Source organism: Oncorhynchus keta, chromosome 13, assembly GCF_023373465.1.
Source record: "Oncorhynchus keta strain PuntledgeMale-10-30-2019 chromosome 13, Oket_V2, whole genome shotgun sequence".
Classification (NCBI taxonomy): Eukaryota; Metazoa; Chordata; class Actinopteri; order Salmoniformes; family Salmonidae; genus Oncorhynchus; species Oncorhynchus keta.
Genome location: NC_068433.1, coordinates 20,890,956 through 20,901,101, shown reverse-complemented (window position 1 = coordinate 20,901,101; position 10,146 = coordinate 20,890,956). Strand labels below are relative to the sequence as shown.

At 45.2% G+C, this 10,146-nt stretch overlaps 1 long non-coding RNA gene across 1 annotated transcript in view; it reads right to left on the bottom strand.

The window, feature by feature from the left end:
- Positions 1-2,000: 2,000 nt before the first annotated feature.
- LOC127906742 (uncharacterized) overlaps positions 2,001-10,146 on the bottom strand; it is a 23,113-nt gene continuing 14,967 nt past the window's right edge. The window contains exon 3 of the long non-coding RNA XR_008062738.1: positions 2,001-3,094. This is a non-coding gene — a long non-coding RNA (uncharacterized LOC127906742). The remainder of the gene's footprint in view (positions 3,095-10,146) is intronic.

The window sequence follows — 10,146 nt, the reverse complement described above, 5'->3', positions numbered from 1 at the left end:
AGTTATCAGTAGGCGTGAGCCGCGAAGGCGAGCTGAATACACATTGTTCGTTGCCTCTCGCCCTATAGTGGGCTGCCTACTGGAGTGACACGACAACCACACATTTCCTAATATGGTTTACAGATGAGAGTTTAAAGTCTGTGGCGGAGAATGACTGGGTGAGATTCTCCTTTTTTTCTTCTCTGTTTTTCTTTCTCTTTCTCTTGCGGCAGGGTTAAGTCAGCACACATGATGATCTAATTTCCTATTTTATCCCGGATCACCAGACAAAGTAGTGACTGATTGTTTTAAGAGGAGGAATTCAGTTTGAAAAGAACTGAATTCCTCCTCTCCTGTCATTTGAGGAGGGGGCTGTAGGAATACCTTTATTTAAAAAATATTTTTACTTCATGGCCTAGCCTACTGTGCTGTCCTAATCTGCCCTGAACAAGTCATCATATATTAATTAACATACCAAATAAACTATTACATTTCTCATAAATCTATGGTAGCCAAATTCTGGTCACAAATGTTACTGCAGCACAAGCACTGAGAGTTGTAACAACCAGTGAAGGATGCAGTGCATTCGGAAAGTATTCAGACCCCTTGACTTTTTTGAAAAACATTTTTTTCTAAAAAACAATTTTTTGCTTTGTCATTATGGGGAATTGTGTGTAGATTGATGAAGGAACAAAACGATATAATCAATTTTAGAATAAGGCTGCAACGTAACAAAATTTGGAAAAAGAATGCACGGAGTCTACCAAACATCAGAAACACCTTCCTAATATTGACTCCAATGCTTCCCACAGTTGTCAAGTTGGCTGGATGTCCTTTCGGTGGTGGACCACCCTCTGAATGGTACACATAAACAATACATGTCTGAATTGTCTCAAGGCTTAAAAACATTATATAACTTATTTCATCCTGTTCATCTACACTGATTGAAGTGAATTTAACCAGTGTCATCAATAAGGGATCATAGCTTTCACCTGGATTCACCTGGTCAGTCTGTCATGGAAAGAGCAGGTGTTCCTAATGTTTTGTACACTCAGTGTATATATGAGAGGGAGGGAGAGAGAGAGAGGGGGTCGCTCTTGACATTAGTAAAATATTTGTAGTAGGATCTCTCTTCAATATCAGATGTGCATTCCTGCTTCTTACGTGTGTGTGTGTGTGTGTGTGTGTGTGTGTGTGTGTGTGTGTGTGTGTGTGTGTGTGTGTGTGTGTGTGTGTGTGTGTGTGTGTGTGTGTGTGTGTGTGTGTGTGTGTGTGTGTGTGTGTGTGTGTGTGTGTGTGTGTGTGTGTGTGTGTGTGTGTGTGTGAGATTTAACATTTATAATGTACTTTTAATGCATTCCCTTGTGGCCTTTCATTCCTATGGGAAAAAACCGCCAGCCTACATAGATTAACACTAGAAGGCGTCTACCCACTAGAGTAGTTCCCTTATCACAATAGTCCTATATTCCCCACATTGGGCTGGGTTGTTGTTCTTTGTGCTCCAGGCCATGTTATCTATCCAGAAGTATGCTTATGCCATGGAAATACTCCTCAGCTCACAGACCAATCACGGGATAGACTTAACAGGAAAGAAGGCAGCTTCCTGTACCGGCTGAAAAGAGCTCCTAAATTATTTGGGAGCCCATCAAGCCAAAACACACCTCAACATGCCAAAATCTTGATGAGATGAGACCAAAATAGAGCTTTTTGGTAAAGCACACCATCTCTTTGTTCACAGAAAACAAAATGAAGCCTTCAGATAAAATAACAACTTCCCTACAGTCAAACGTGGAGGAGGTTCAGTGATGTTTTGGGGTTGCTTTGCTGCCTCTGGTATTGGGTTCCTTGAACGTGTGCATGGCATCATGAAATCAGGAGAATACCAAGGTATTTTGGAGTGCAATGTTGGACCCAATGTTGGACCCAGTGTCAAAAAGCTGGATCTCTGTCAAAGGTCCTGGGTCTTCCAGCAGGACAATAACCCCAAAACACACTTCAAAAAGTACCCAGGATGGGTTCAAGACAAAACACTGGACTGTTCTGAAGTGGCCAGCAATGAGTCCAGATCTAAATCCCATTTAAAACTTGGAGAAATCTGAAAACAGCAGTTGGGAGAAGGACCCCTTCTATTCTGGGAGAACTGGAGCAGTTTGCACAAGAGGAGTGGGCCAAACTACCAGTACAAAGGGGCAGGAAGATATTTCTGATGTACCGATTCCATGGCACGTGGTTTATGAATTGACACACAAAATGACACCAGATTCAAAACATAATTTTTCAATTGAAATTATTATACAAAATTATTGAAACTAATAGAATGTTATATATATGGGGGATACAATCTTCCCAGCTCTGAAGATTTTGCTGCGAGGAGGCAGAGTCATTAGATCATTTATTTTGGTACTGTCCATATGTAGCTCATTTTTGTTCACAGGTCCAGGGAAGGCTGAAGAATCGCAACATTTACCTGGAGCTAACGCTGCAGATATCAATACTGGGTGATTTGAAAAGTCATAGTCAATCGATCAATAATATAAATTATTTTACAATCTGTAGAAACTATGAGAATAGAAAGGTTCAGTACTTTTGTGAAGCATCACAGCTTTAAAATATATGGCAAATAGAAATCCAATATGTGTAACGGGGTGAGTAACTGGTTGCCGGGAAGTCAGGTGCAGGAGAGCAGAAATGGGTGATAACAGGAGAACTTCAATATACACCCTGGCCCAAAGGCACAGGCGAGGCAGCACAAAGCACAACCACAGTAACATGAAGCAGATTAAACAAAACAAACAAACCTAGGTTTGAAACTTCCCCCCCCTGACCGCGCCGACACCGGCCCCGGGGACGACCCGGGGGGCGAGGTGCAGGGCGATCCGGACGAAGATGGTGGAACTCCCACAGCATAGAAGGGTCCAAAACGTCCTCCACCGGGAACCCAGCATCTCTCCTCCAGACCCTACCCCTCCCAGTCCACGAGGTACTGAAGGACCCTCGCCCGATCCCTCGAATCCAGTATGGAGCGAACGGAGTACGCCGGGGCCCCTCGATGTCCAAAGGGGGCGGAGGAACCTCCCGCACTTCAGACTCCTGGAGCGGGCCAGCCACCACCGGCCTGAGGAGAGACATATGGAACGAGGGGTTAATATGGTAATCGGGGGGAAGCTGTAACCAGTAACTAACCTCATTCAGTCTCCTCACAACTTTAAATGGCCACACAAACCGCAGCCCCAGCTTCCGGCAGGGCAGGTGGAGGGGCAGGTTTCGGGTCGAGAGCCAGACCCTCTCACTGCAGTGACGGTCTGCGCTGGCCTTCTGGTGCAGCATGGCCCGCTGGAGGTGAACATGGGCGGCGTCCCAGGTATCCTCCACGCGCCTGAACCAGTCATCCACCACAGGAGCCTCGGTCTGACTCTGATGCCAATGCGCCAGAACCGGCTGGTACCCCAGTACGCACTGGAATTTTTAATTTAATTTAATTTTACCTTTATTTAACCAGGCAAGTCAGTTAAGAACACATTCTTATTTTCAATGACGGCCTGGCAGAATGACAGATTTGTACCTTGTCAGCTCGGGGGTTTGAACTCACAACCTTCCGGTTACTAGTCCAACGCTCTAACCACTAGGCTACGCTGCCGCCCCAGGGCGAGAGGTTAGTGGAGGAGTGGCGGAGCGAGTTCCATCTCGGCCCAGGGCACGAACGTCGCCCACTCCCCCGGCCGGTCCTGACAATAAGACCACAGAAACCTACCCACATCCTGGTTCACTCTCTCCAACTGCACATTACTCTCGGGGTGAAAACCTGAGGTAAGGCTGATCGAGGCCCCCAGATGTTCCATGAACGCCCTCATGGGACCCCGATCAGGCACTATATCCTCAGGCACCCTGTAGTGCCGGAAGACATGTATGTGTAAACAAGGCCTCCGCAGTCTGTAGGGCTGTAGGGAGACTGGGCAGAGGGAAGAGATGGCAGGATTTGGAAAACAGGTTAACTTCGACCAGGATAGTGGTGTTACCCTGTGAGGGGGGAAGATTGGTGAGGAAATCGACCGACAGAGGCCGTTGTGGAACGGGTAAGGGGTGTAGCTTACCTGTGGGCAGGTGCCTAGGAGCCTTACACTGGACGCACACCGAGCAGGAGGAAACGTAAACCCTCATGTCCTTTGACGAGGTGGACCACCAGTACTTCCCACTCAGACAGCGCACCGTCCGATCGATGCCTGGATGACCAGAAGAGGCTGACGTGTGGGCCCAATAGATCACGGACAGCAGATGGAACGTACAGACGGCCAGCGGGAGACTGGAGGAGAGCGGGCTCTGCACGTAATGCCCGCTCAATGTCCGCTTCCAGCTCCCATACTACCGGCGCCACCAGGCAGGAGGCCGGGAGTATGGTAAGGATCCATGAGCCGCTCCTCTGTGTCATACAGCCGGGACAGTGCGTCTGCCTTAACATTCTGGGAACCTGGTCTGAAAGAAAGGGTGAAAACAAAACATGGCCCACCTTGCCTGACGAGGATTCAGTCTCCTCGCTGCCTGGATGTACTCCAGGTTGCGGTGGTCAGTCTAGATGACAAAAGGGTGTTGAGCCCCCTCAAGCCAATGTCTCCACACCTTCAACGCCTTGACCACAGGCAACAGCTCCCGGTACCCCACATCATAGTTTCACTCCACCGGGCTGAGCTTCTTTGAGAAGAAGGCACAGGGGCGGAGCTTCGGTGGCGTACCCAAGCGCTAAGAGAGCACGGCTCCTATCCCAGCCTCGGACTCGTCCACCTCCACCATGAATGCCAAAGAGGGATCCGGATGGGCCAGCACGGGAGCCGAGGTAAACAGTGCCCTTAGGTGACCAAAAGCCATGTCCGCCTCAGCCGACCACTGCAAACGCACCGGGCCCCCTTCAGCAGTGAGGTAATGGGAGCCGCTACCTGACCAAAACCCCGGATAAACCTCCGGTAGTAATTGGCAAACCCTAAAAAATGCAGCACCTCCTTTACAGTGGTGGGAGTCGGCCAATTACCCACGGCTGAAATGCGGTCACTCTCCATCTCCACCCCTGAGGTGGAAATGCGGTATCCTGGGAAGGTGACGGACTGTTGGAAGAACATGCATTTCTCAGCCTTAACATACAGGTCATGCTCCAACAGTCGACCAAGCACCTTGTGCACCAAGGACACATGCTCGACGCGTGCAGCGGAGTATATCAGAATGTCATCAATATACACCACGACACCCTGCCCGTGCAGGTCTCTGAAAATCTTGTCCATAAAGGCTTGGAAGATTGACAGAGCATTCATGAACCCGTATGGCATGACGAGGTACTCATAATGCCCTGAGTTGGTACTGAACACTGTCTTCCACTCGTCTCCCTACCGGATACGCACCAGGTTGCAAGCGCTCCTGAGATCTAGTTTAGTGAAGAAGCGCGCCCTGTGCATGGACTCAATCGCTGTGGCTATGAGAGGTAGCGGGTAACTGTACTTCACAGTGATCTGGTTAAGGGCTCGATAGTCAATACACGGGCGCAGACCTCCCTCCTTCTTCTTCACAAAAAAAACTTGAAGAGGCGGGTGAAGTGGAGGACCGAATGTACCCCTGACGCAGAGATTCGGAGACATATGTCTCCATAGCCGCCGTCTCCGTCTGTGACAGGGGATACACGTGACTCCTGGGAAGTGTGGCATCTACCTGAGGGTTTATCGCACAATCCCCCCGATGATGGGGTGGTAATTGAGTTGCCTTCTTTAAAGAGAAGGCGAGGCCAAATCGGAATAATCGGGGGGAATGCGCACGGTGGAGACCTGGACTGGACTTTCCACCATAGTCGCACCAATGGAAACCCCCAAACACCTCCCCGAGCACTCTCACGACCACCCCGTGAGAGCCCTCCGTTGCCATGAAACCGTGAGGTCATGACAGGCTAACCAGGGAAGGCCTAGCACCATGGGAAATGCAGGAGAATCAATGAGGAAGAGACTGAATCTCTCCCTGTGACCCCCTGCGTCACCATGACCAAAGGTGTGGTGGCCTCCATGATAAAGCCGGACCCTAATGGTCGACTGTCAAACGTGTGAACTGGAAAGGGCATAACCACTCGAACAATGGGGATCCCTAAACTATGGGCGAATGCTCTGTCGATAAAATTCCCAGTCGTGCCTGAATCGACGAGCTCCTTATGCTGGGAATGCGGGGAAAACTCAGGAAAGTTGGCTTGCAAAAACAGGTGGGCAATGCCAGAGCGCTCTGCCTGCTGCCTCGAAGGCCCCCCCCTCCGGCCTCCCTGAGCGCAGAACCCCCCAGCTCCATAGGCACCGGAGCAGTGGTGCTGGGAGATGGAAACGTGTCTGAACGTCCGGACGTGCTCCTCTACCCCCACAATGGTACCCGCTTCTGCTGACTCCATTGATTGTGTGGAATTCTGTAACGGGGTGAATAACTGGTTGCCGGGAAGTCAGACGTAGGAGAGCAGAGATGGGTGATAACAGGAAAACTTTAATATACACCCTTGCCCAAAGGCACAGGCGAGGCAGCACAAAGCACAACCGGATTAAACAAAACAAACAAACCTAGGTTTGAAACAAACCTAGCGCAAGACAGCCTATAGCGTAACACCCTGCACAAAGAACAATTCCACACACAGACATCGGGGAAACAGAGGGTAATATACATTTCGTCTGATGAGGGAATGTGAACCAGGTGTACGGGAAAACAAGACAAAACGAAGAGGAAATGAAAGGTGGAGTGTCGATTTTGAATGGAGCTGAAGGGTGGGTCTAATAATGACAAGATAACAAATGTAAAACATATGGGTCTGTAAAATGTATATAGGTTCAGAACTTTTGTGAAATAACAAATATATGGCAAAAATATATGGCAAATAGAAGGATGGACATCAGAAATAGAGGAAGACCAGGACGAAAAACAAGCAAAATATGACTATTGTCATTTAATTTGTGTATGTAAAATGTGTATAGTACTTATAAGCTAGAAGTAGAAGCCCAAGTGTTATTGTTTATTAGTTTACTCCAATTGGGGGAGCGGTGGTAGGGTTTGCAGGGAATAATAAAGGAAGGTATATAAAAACAAGTGTGTATGTATGTATATATGTGGGTATATATATATATTTTATTTATATTTATTTACCCCCAAAATATATGGTGGATTGGAAATCATGCAGACAATAACATTGATGGAAGCAACAATCTATCTGCAATATTAAAGTTGATCCACCCCCAAAATAAATAAAAAATACAAGGAGTCACTAGAACGCAATGAGCCAAATAAAGCCTCTCCCTTGGTCAAACCCTCCCCTAACCCAGACAACGCTGGGCCAATTGTGCGCCGCCCTGTGAGACTCCCAATCACAGCCGATTGTGATACAGCCCAGAATCAAACCCGGGTCTGTAGTGACGCCTCTAACACCGTGATGCAGTGCCTTAGACTGCTGCGCCACTCGGGAGGCCCTTCTGTTTATTTTCTGATTTAAATGGATGTAGTAAGTTCCGAATAAAACATTTAAAAAGGTTCTGTAATATTAACAGTAAAATCAAGAGTTGTGGGAACCAAATACTTGGGTAAATTTAAACTTATTTTAAGGGAAAATTGTAAGTTACTTGAAAAAAAGTGCTAGGGTGCCAATATCTTTGGCCACAATTGTACTTGGCTCCAGGACTAGGAAAGCAGTTACAGCTCTTAGTAGTCTACATTAGTAACCCCATCCACCAGATGTCCCGCTTGGAACCGTGCCCAAAATAAGTTAATTTCATTAACCAGGGTCTGTGTAATGTATACCTTGATAATGTGTGCTGTACACCTATTAAGTGGAATTGGCAAAGTGAAGAATAAAACCTTCAAATAAAAAAAACTACCTAGAAATGTTTTGCACGTTGACATTCAACAGTTTGAAGCAGGAAGCCCTAATGTTACCAAAACGTTTTATTACATGTATTGATAATGTCAACCTTGTATAATGGTTGGTTAGTTGTTAACACTTGGCACAGAAGTCAATGCAGGGTTGCGGAGTAACTGATTACATTTAATCAGTTACATGTAATCTGATAACAAAACTGTAACGTAATAAGCAAAAATAATGTAATCAGATTACATATACTTTAGAAAAACTAAAGGAAAACGTGTAAATTCAGAAAGGATGCTTGTGGGAAGAAAATACATTATGACAACTTTCTGTTTTGTCAATGACATTTAATTCAGCAATGAAAAACAGTGCAAGTTTAAGTTTGTTGCACCTGAGCCAGTCTGACCACAAGTCAGAGACTACTATGATAACACACCACATGTATTTGGATTATTTTTGTCTTCTCCTAATGACTCTTAAGGAGAAGGAGGAAAGTAATCAGATTACATTACCGAGTTCGGATATTCCAAAAGTTACGTTACTGCTAAACATGTTGGAACAGGTCACTAATAACTAATTGATTACATTTAGAAAGTAACCTACCCAACCCTGCATTTATGAAACAATGGATAATGGCGTGTATTGATCTATAGCAGGGGTATTCAACTGTTACCCTACCAGGTACTTTTTTTAAAGGTCTACAAACTTCAGGGCAATAAATATAAATATTTGATTACACATGTATTACAATAGGCAATATACATGTATTATTCCTTCTTTACATGTGAAATAAGGGTATGCAATAAAATGCAAGATGCTGTTTTTGTGCATATAACCCTTGCCTTGATCTCCAGACTTTTTCTGGTACTTTTTCTGCAATCCTGTATGGGCCTGATATGATGCATTATGAGTAGGCCTAACAGTAGCCCACTGAAAGCTCCCCTTTTTCTCTGTGACTTTCTCCCTGACTTTCTCTCTCACTGTTCACACTAACATTCTTTACAATGTTTCCATATATAAAAACGCATGAGTTCCAGTGCTGGAAAAAGTACACAATTTTCATACTTGAGTAAAAGTAAAGATTCCCTTTTTTTTATAATTACTCAAGTAAAAGTGAGTCACCCAGTAAAATACTACTTGAATAAAAGTCTAAAAGTATTTGGTTTTAAATGCACTTAAGTATCAATCATTTAAAATGTCTTATATTAAGCAAACCAGACATGATTTTATTTATTTTTTTAAAAATGAATGGATTGCCAGGGGCACAGTTCAACACTCAGACATAATTTAAGAAATCATTTGTGTTTAGTGAGTCACAAGATCAGAGGCAGTAGGGAGGACCAGGGATGTTCTCTTGATAAGTGCATGAATTAGACCATTTTCCTGTCCTACTAAGCATTCAAAATGTAACCAGTACTTTTGGATGTCATGGAAAATGTAAGGAGTAAAAAGTACATTATTTCTTTAGGAATGTAGATGATTAAAAGTATAAATTGTAAAACATATGAATAGTAAAGTAAAGTGCAGATACCCAAAAACACTTCTTAGTACATTAACGTATTTTTACTTTACACAACTGTTGAATTCTCTAGTGAGTCGATAAAAAACCTTCCAGGTTCTCGCGCGCGAGCGCGTCATCAGCAGGGCCCAGAGAGGCTGATGAGAACAGTGGCAAGCTCTGCCTTTGCTTACGTCAAATGAAAGAAAGAGCCGTTAGTCCGTCTAGAACGAAACCTCACTCCCTGGCTTGAATTTAAGTGTTATTTTAGACACAAGTCACCATTTTTCAAGGGTAGAGTCTTGTAATGACGGCATCGAAGCTCGCGCGCCCCCTCCTTCCCGTTTCCTCCCCACCCTGTCTGTACCTACTCAATGCCCTGTACTGTGAAAACCCCTCTGTGTCAAATCTATTTTTACACCCAACCACTACCCCTTTTCTATTTTTAGGGATAAAATCTGCAGCCGGCTCTTAGACTAGACGTAACATACTAAACGTAAATCCAGGACACTGAAATTAGTATGAAATGTTACGTTTGGTATTTTTACATAGGACAAAAGGTTACTTAAGGCAAAAATGAAAGGAGGGTGGTTAGACGGGGTGGATAGTTGGGCTTATAATGCAAATGTCTAGCAACCTAAAGGTTGCACGTTCCAATATCATCATGGGGAAATATAGCTTTTTAGCTAATTAGCAACTACTTACTACTTTTTAGCTACTTGGCATGTTAGCTAACCCTTCCCCTAACCTTAACTCTATTAACCTAACTCCCAACCTAACCTTAACCCCTAGCCTAAATAACTTTAGCCACCTA